At 40.1% G+C, this 8,212-nt stretch overlaps 1 long non-coding RNA gene across 1 annotated transcript in view; it reads right to left on the bottom strand.

Annotated features, from left to right (window-relative positions):
- Window positions 1–6,287, bottom strand: part of LOC135215141 (uncharacterized) — a 27,782-nt gene extending 21,495 nt beyond the window's left edge. Inside the window, exons 1-2 of the long non-coding RNA XR_010314601.1 lie at window positions 6,157–6,287; window positions 4,326–4,489 (exon numbers count right to left, since the gene is read on the bottom strand). This is a non-coding gene — a long non-coding RNA (uncharacterized LOC135215141). The remainder of the gene's footprint in view (window positions 1–4,325; window positions 4,490–6,156) is intronic.
- Between the last annotated feature and the right edge of the window lie 1,925 nt (window positions 6,288–8,212).

The following is an 8,212-nucleotide window of genomic DNA, read 5'->3' on the forward strand; positions in this document are numbered from 1 at the left end:
GATGGAGAGGCTGAAGTAGGAGTTGCAGTTGGCGAGGGAAGCTAAGGAAAGAATTGGCAGTGGAGAATGAGAGGTTGAGGGTAGAGTGTGAGGAGCTGAAGAGCAAGTTAGAAGAAACAAGAGGAATGCTAAGGAATGCGAGGAGTGCGAAAGTGGAAATGGAAGAGGTGAAAGGAGCGGAAGAGAGAATGGTTGAGAAAACTGACGAAAAATTTGGAGTAATGTTGAATACAGTGCTGGAGGTGATGAAAGGATACATGGGAGAGGGAGCTGTTGGAGGTAGGCCTACTTTGGGGGTCTTGTGACGGGCCAGGAGCGATTAAGAAGTGAAAGAACAAGTGGATGAGAGTATAAATGATGAAAGTGATAAGGTTGTGGCAAGTAAGGGGAAGAAGAAGACACAGGATGGGGAGAAATCAGAGCAGAAGGGTAAGAAGGAAGTTGAGTGTAAGAAAAGGGCTAAGGAAAGACTAGTAAGACTGATGAGTGTAGGGAATGTGCCGTATGAAAGTGTGAAAGCCAGGATTGTGGGACAGGCAAAAATGATAAAGAGTAGTGTTAGATATAGGAGAAAGCAAATTTTGAAGAGGCAAGAATGAATGTTGGTGAGTCCCGATGTATGTGTGCTGGTTGGAAACATAGCTACGAAAAAGTTTGGGACGAAGGGATAAATGAGTGTAAGGTGTTAGCGCGAAAGTTGTTGGCAACTGTACCAGGGAGCGTATATGAATTTATGAATCTGAAATGTAAGGAAAAAATACGATGTGGAACGACATTTTAGAAATAGTAGAGGATTACGAGTTAGATAGGTGTATGAAAGAGAGTAGAAGTGTTAGTGTTAGGACTGAAGTAGCTGAGGTTATGCCAGAGTTTAAGAGCTGTAGGGAGGCAGTTTTAGAAGGGCCAAGGCGAATGGCAGAGCAAGTAGTTGATAGGAGCGTTAGAGTAAGTACCACGAGTGTAGTTTAGGCCTAAAAGAGATAGGAGTGTGAGTGTCGGAAGAGTAGGGTCAGTTATTGTGGGGAGAGCAGCAGTGTTACAGATGTGGTAAGCCAGGATACAAGAAGAATGAGTGTCGGCGTTACAGATGTGGTAAGCCAGGATACAAGAAGAATGAGTGTCGGTGGGTGTTAACCCTTAAACGCTGAAGCGGTAAAAAAAAAAATGTCTCCCGTGTGCCGGAGGTGTTTCAGAGTGAGCGCGGAAGCGGAAAAAAATATTTTTTTCAAAAAATCACAGCGCGCTTAGTTTTCAAGATTAGGAGTTAATTTTTGGCTCCTTTTTTTGTCATTGCCTGAAGTTTAGTATGCAACCATCAGAATGAAAAAAATTATCATTATCATATATAAATAATGCGATATATGATAGCGCAAAACGAAATTTCATATATAATTGTATTCAAATCGCGCTGTGCGCAAAACGGTTTAAAGGTAACAAGTTACTTTTTTTTTTCGTTGTAATGTACACTAAATTGCGATCATTTTGGTATATAACACATTGTAAAAACCCGATTTTAAAAGCAAAACACAGAGGGAAAATATTATCACAAACAAAATAATGCATGAATTCGTAACGCACGGACGTAAACAAATATTTAAAAAAAAATTCACATAAATCTAAATATTGTCCTAGAGACTTCCAATTTCTTTCAGAATGAAGACAAATGATTGAATATTACTATACTATAAGAATATTAGCTTACAAATGCAGTTTTTGACCATATCTGACGAGTTAAAGTTGACCGAATGTCAAATTTTTTTTTATATATATATATCTGCTATTATTTTGGAAATAAGAAAAGCTACAACTTTCAAATATTTTCGTTTTATTCTACATAAAATTGCGCACATTTTCATATATAAAACTCTATGAAATGCCTAATATGAAATGGAGCAAATATTCCGAGAATGGGACGTACACATTTCGGAGATTTGTGGCGGAGAATCCATGCGCGGAGGGAAAGAAAGTTTTTTTTTTAAATTCACATAAATCTAAATATTGTTGCTAGAGACTTCGAATTTGTTTCAAGATGAAGATAAATGACTGAATATTACTAGACTGTAAGAGTTTTAGCTTACAATTGCGTTTTTCGACCATTTCGGTAGAGTCAAAGTTGACCGAACGTGGTTTTTTTTTCTATTTATCGTGATATGCAAATATTTCGAAAATGAGAAAAGCTACAAACCTTCAATTATTTTTTGTTGTATTCTACATGAAATTGTGCACATTTTCATATATAAAACTTTATGTAACGGCCTAATTTAAAATGGTGCAAACATTACCACAATCGCACGTATGATTTTTTCGGAAGAGTTACCGCGCGGAAGTAAAGAAAATGTTATTTTTTTCATAAATTCACCATAAATCGAAATATTGTGCTAGAGACTTCCAATTTGTTGCAAAATGAAGGTAAATGCTTGAATATTACTAGAATATAAGCGTTTTAGCTTACAATTGCGTTTTTTTCGACCATTTCGATAGAGTCAAATTTGACCGAAGGGTTGAAAATTTGTCACTTATCATTTTTTATATAAAAATATTTCAAAATTGATAAAAGCTACAACCATGGGTTGTTTTTAGTTGTATTGTGCATGAAATTGCGCACATTTTCATATATAAACTTTATGTACGGCTAATTTAAAATGGTGCAAACATTACCACAATCGCCATTGTATGATTTTTTTTGCGGAAGAGTTACCGCGCGGACGTAAGGAAAAAGTTTTTTCATAAATTCACCATAAATCAAAATATTGTGCTAGAGACTTCCAATTAGTTGCAAAATTAAGTTAAATGATTGAATATTACTAAAATATAAGAGTTTTTAGCTTACAATTGCGTTTTTTCGACCATTTAGGTAGAGTCAAATTTGACCGAAGGTTGAAATTTTGGCACTTATCGTTATTTATATGAAAATATCTCAAAACTTATAAAAGCTACAATCATGAGTATTTTTTTGTTGTGTTCTACATAAAAATGCGCACATTTCCATATATAAAACTTTATGTAACAGCTAATTTAAAATGGTAAAAAAATTATGTCAAAGTGACAAAATAATTTCCGAGATGTGTCACAGATACTTTTAGTGCGGCAAGAAAGAAATTCGCGCTTGCGCGCCTGCGTAACGATTGTAACAAAACAACATTGATCCGTGAACTCCCACAGCATCCCCAAGGCGCGTGATTCAAGAGTTTTTTCGGCTGGTAGGCCTAAAAGTATTTTTCCGCGAATTTTAAAAAAAACTTTTGTATGTCGACGTAAAATAAACGTCCAGCGGCACACGAGAGACAAAAAATGTTGACGTAAAATACGTCCAGTCGGCGTTTAAGGGTTAAGAGGCATGTTTCGGGTGTGGGCAAACGGGGCATTTAGAGCACGAATGTAAGAAAGATAGGGATATTAAATGTTACAGGTTGGTGGACCAAGTAGGGCACATAGCTAATGGGGGGTACCCATATGAACGTAGCTTGCAGAAACTGCGGGAAGAACGGGCATTATGCTAAGATGTGTAAAGAACAGCGTGCGAAATGTGGAATGGAAGGTCATGTAGTGAGTGTGTGTAGGCAAAAGAGTATGAGTCAGGCTGGGAATTCGGGAAACTAAGTGAAAAGGGGATTCAGTTGGGTGGGTCATCTGGTATGCGGGCAGTAAGAGTGATGCATGTGTGTGAAAGATTGTTACATGAAAAAGGGTTTGGAGATAGAGTTTATGAATGTACGAGTGTAAAAGTGAGGTGCAAAGGGGTGTGTTTGGTTGCTTTTATTGATACCGGGTGCAGTGCCAATGTTCTTTTTAAGAATGGATGTGACAAGTTGTGGAGTGGGTGTGAAATTGGGGAGTGTAAAGGGGAGGTAAGAGGAATAGGAAGTGTAAATAAACGTATCTTGAAGCATTGTTGATAAAAAAAAAATTTTAGATTGGTTTAGGACAATTTTGTTCATTTCTTGTACTTCTCTCAGGTTTCTTGAAAGCCCAAAATTTTGTTTTGCTTTTGCTGTTTTCTCAAACTTACTTTTTCCAAAAATAAATGCTTATTTCTCCAAGAAGACCAAGGCAATTCAACGAAACTTTTACAGTGTGTAGTAAATTTAGTGTGTAGTATAACTATATATTACTACAATGAAAAACAAATGAACTTAAAGAGCTCAAATTTCTCACTTCCCAACAAGCAAATTTTCATTATTAGTTGTAAAATAAGTGGTAGAAATTTGAAGCAAATCCTTTCAATCATAAGGTAGAAACAGTCATTTACTTTATCATGGGGCCTTATGGTGTCTGCACTCCCCTTAATATGGAAGTTTATGATAACTGCACAATTTACAACATACCTTTTGCCCCCTAGTTCCAAAGTAGTTGGTGTCAAGTGCTTGTTGGCTGCTTCTCTTATTATTTTTCCAACTTGTGGCGAGCCAGTGTAGAAAATATAGTCAAAACGTTCCTTTAAAAGTTCAGTGGTTTCTGGAATCCCTCCACATACAACACGATAACAGTCCTAAAGTTACAAAAAACACAGCTATAGTTATATAAATAAAGTAACAATAACCAAATTGGCAATTAAAGTACACAAATTACATTGTGCATGTTACAGGTGTGAATCTCCCAACTTCATCCAGCAATGGGACTCACCTCTTACCTCAATGCACTACTAGTATTAAAATGAAGGAAATGCCTATAAACTTAACAGACCTACACTTAAAAGATTTCTGTAATTTATCTGTATTTATCAGTTACTTTATTGTAATTACTTTTTGCTAAGCTCCCATTCTTGATGCGATACATCTTTACACAAAAATCTTAAACTGAAACTTTATTACAAGTTAATTTAGGTAAGCAACTATGGAGTTGCTATTAGCTGTAAGATGTAAGGAATATTACTTAACAGACTTTGTGACTTATAAGTAGGCCAGACCCAAAGGTTCTGTTATGCTGAAGTGCTGCTTCTCTGTCTGAGTTTAAGAGGAGTGAGGTGGTATTGGCAAACTCGAGCTACCGCTCCCTGCATAATAAAGATCCTGGAGGTGGCCACCAACATTATCCATAATCATCAAAACCTTGAACTCCATGTACAAGTTGTTGGGGTAATTCTTAACTTAGAGGGATGAAGCTCTGAATGAACCAATTAGATATAAGGACTTTGGTGATCCAGGCATTGGGGTTGTGCATCCAAAACACGGGCAGAAAGAGCCTCTTCTTATTCATGAGGGTCCTGGGGTTTGCAACCTTGTAAATGAGACCTGGTTTCAGCATGAAGCCAGCAGCATTGCCACACATGAGGGTACCCCTATCCTTCTAGGCCTTGTACCTGGGGGCTCTTGGCTTTGCTCTTCATGAGCCCTTGTCCCTAATGATTTTCTTGAAGGTCTTGGGATATATCGTGGCTGCTTCCATGTCTGCCAATGCTGCTTCCCCATGCAGGGAAACTCTTTAGTTGGAACCACCTCTGAAAATAGTGGAACCAACCCTTGCTGGCCTGGAAACCTTCAGGAGCTGATATGGTCCTGCTTCTTCCTATTCCTCTTCTTCTAAGGCAGGCTTGTCGAAACCTAAGAAGTCTGCTTTCCATATGTTGCTGCCTTCCGTAACAGTTGAAAACTGCTAGTATGAGGTGTCATGCCTTCTTGCAAATGATGTTGGTGTCGAGAGCACAGTGGAAACCTTCTTAGTACTACTGTAGAAGCTAACAATCACAGCCTTCCTTATCTCCACCTCCTTCTTGATGGACCATACAGTACTCTCATTTACTCCATAATGTCGGGCTACCTTCTCCTGAGTGTCATAACCTTCCTCTAGCAAGTAGGCTCTTTGCCAGAAGCCTTAGAAAAGAGCAGGGCATTAGGAGGCATCTTAGGGCACAATTACATAGATTAACGCTGCGAACAAAAGAAGAGAGAGCAGTGAAAGCAGCAGAAAGAGCAGAGGAGGAGAAGGAGAGGAGACGAAGAAGGAAAGGGTGCATCAACTTGCTATGGCAGCCCAGGGTTGTGGTGGGATCACAAGCTAAAAAAAACAAAAGCAAGCAAGACCTCCCCAAATTTACGTTGACCACTGCTGGCTTACAAATTTCCCCCAGCCACACTTTCCCCTTTCTGTTCCTTTAGTTACAAACAGGAAACTTCGTTCAGCAAGGCAAAAAACACAATCTCAAACACATTTACTCACCAGGAAACTTGACGAAATCAGGGCGAGAAGCTGTGCTTTCAGCGTAGTGTGGCTGTCGACAAACAACTCCACCACTACTAGTGACAAAACAACAAACCACTATCATCAACTCCCACTGAACACTAAAAAACAAAAACAAAACAAACAAGCATCAAGACCATATGAAGCACGATAAATCATTAACACAAACACCTACAACACAAAAAATTTCACACAGCTCAACAAACACCATTTCACACAAACAAACACCATCAACATCAAGACTACACAACTCAAAACACAACAAATCAACAACACAAACAAACACCAACCAACAAATCAAGAGTTCACAACAACTCACAAACACAATAATTCACAAATCAAACACAGCAGAAACTCACAAGCTCAACAACCTTCAAATGAACACAAGCACAATAAACTCAATTACACAATATAAAAACAATCCAGAAAACATACAACAACAACTTACTACCTCTGATCAAACTGACTGTCCCAAAAAACTGCCAATACAGACTGCTACCTTCTGACAACAACAATATGATACAAAACACGATACAGCAAATATACAAAACATCCAAACCCTTCCTATTGCCTCCAACAAACACAAACAATCCACAAGACAACAACAACAAGCAGTCTCTCTCTCTCTCTCTCTTACAAGTGACCCTTGAAAACATTGTCAAATGCAACCACTACATCACTCCTCCATAGGGTGTGTACCCCTTGGCAACCCCTTCTCCACATTCCTTGCTCAGCAGTGTGGGATTTCTCATTGAGAAATGGGACAAGGCTGAGCCTGAAGCCTGGCTCGACCATATGGAGTGGGTATTAGATACCTATAAGCCTGATCCTGGCAAAATAGCTCTCCTTTGGGAAGGCAATCAGAAGGCAAGTGTGCCACCATGTTTAATGCTCTCTCAGCAGGGGATCAAAGGAGCATTACCCTATTCCGGGAGGCAATAATAAGAGCTTTTGAGATAACTGCGGACTGGTGGAAGCAGAGATGGAGAAGTTTGCCAAAGAGGACAGCCAAACCTGGTCAGAGTGGCTGGCCAAGAAAACTTCAGCCTTTCGTAGATGGCCTGACGCCGAGAGTGCTGTCTGAGGGGCGATGCCTTCGATACCCACCATGAGCAAAATCCAATCCTTCGAGGGGAAAATTCACCCCCCCGGCCCCCTTCTGCTAACTCCCAGCCAACCCAGTGGTCGAATAATCCACCAAGGAAGCCTGCAATAAACCTAGGCACTCCATGGGCACCCTAAAAATCAGAATTACAAAAAGTCACTGGCATTGGAAAAATAGACCTGCTCCTGTGAGCCAGTACCAAAGCCTGATTTCAGCCTCAGTAATTACACTACATGCAGGGTGCATGGGCACACCTCTTCATGAGCCAAAGTAAATTGCCCCAGTAAAACTCGACCCATTACCATGGCACCGACATATCCTTTTTCCATAAGTCCCCCCAGCTCACGGCCCTATATCTGTGGCGCCTACCAGAGGTAACTATCCTGCCCACTAAGTCAGAGCATTTGATGACTGGTGGGCAAACATCTATAATGTGGAAAGATAGAATTCCCCATGGAGCTAGGATTGATCGGCACTAGCTCGTCACAACTGAGAGCCCAACCACGCTAAAATGATTCTTCCCACACATCCGTTGAGGGTCACAAGACCACAATGATCTACAATGTGTACTACTCTGGCAATAGCGACTTACATTACTGGAGGGTATGACGTACTGCTGGGAAAAGATTATAAGTCTCCTCTTACGTTCAGATGATCCAAGGGCTCACACCCTTACATAGCTCCAACAAGCTCCCATGGTCCTCATAGACCTACGTCTAACTCACTGCCAGTGCCATTTGAAGTCCCTCAGCAGTCCCATACTCTGCCCATCCTGGACGGTGAGTCAATTTCGAATCCTCTCCCTGCACCTGGAACTGCATTTGTGCCCAAGTGCCAGGGCAAGACGCATCTCCTTCTCAGAGATCCCAGTACAAGGCTGCCTCTTAACCTCCCAGTTTGACCCTGCTACCAGTGCAGGTGGAGAGGGCA

The sequence above is a fragment of the Macrobrachium nipponense genome, chromosome 5 (genome assembly GCF_015104395.2).
Source record: "Macrobrachium nipponense isolate FS-2020 chromosome 5, ASM1510439v2, whole genome shotgun sequence".
In the NCBI taxonomy this organism is placed as follows: Eukaryota; Metazoa; Arthropoda; class Malacostraca; order Decapoda; family Palaemonidae; genus Macrobrachium; species Macrobrachium nipponense.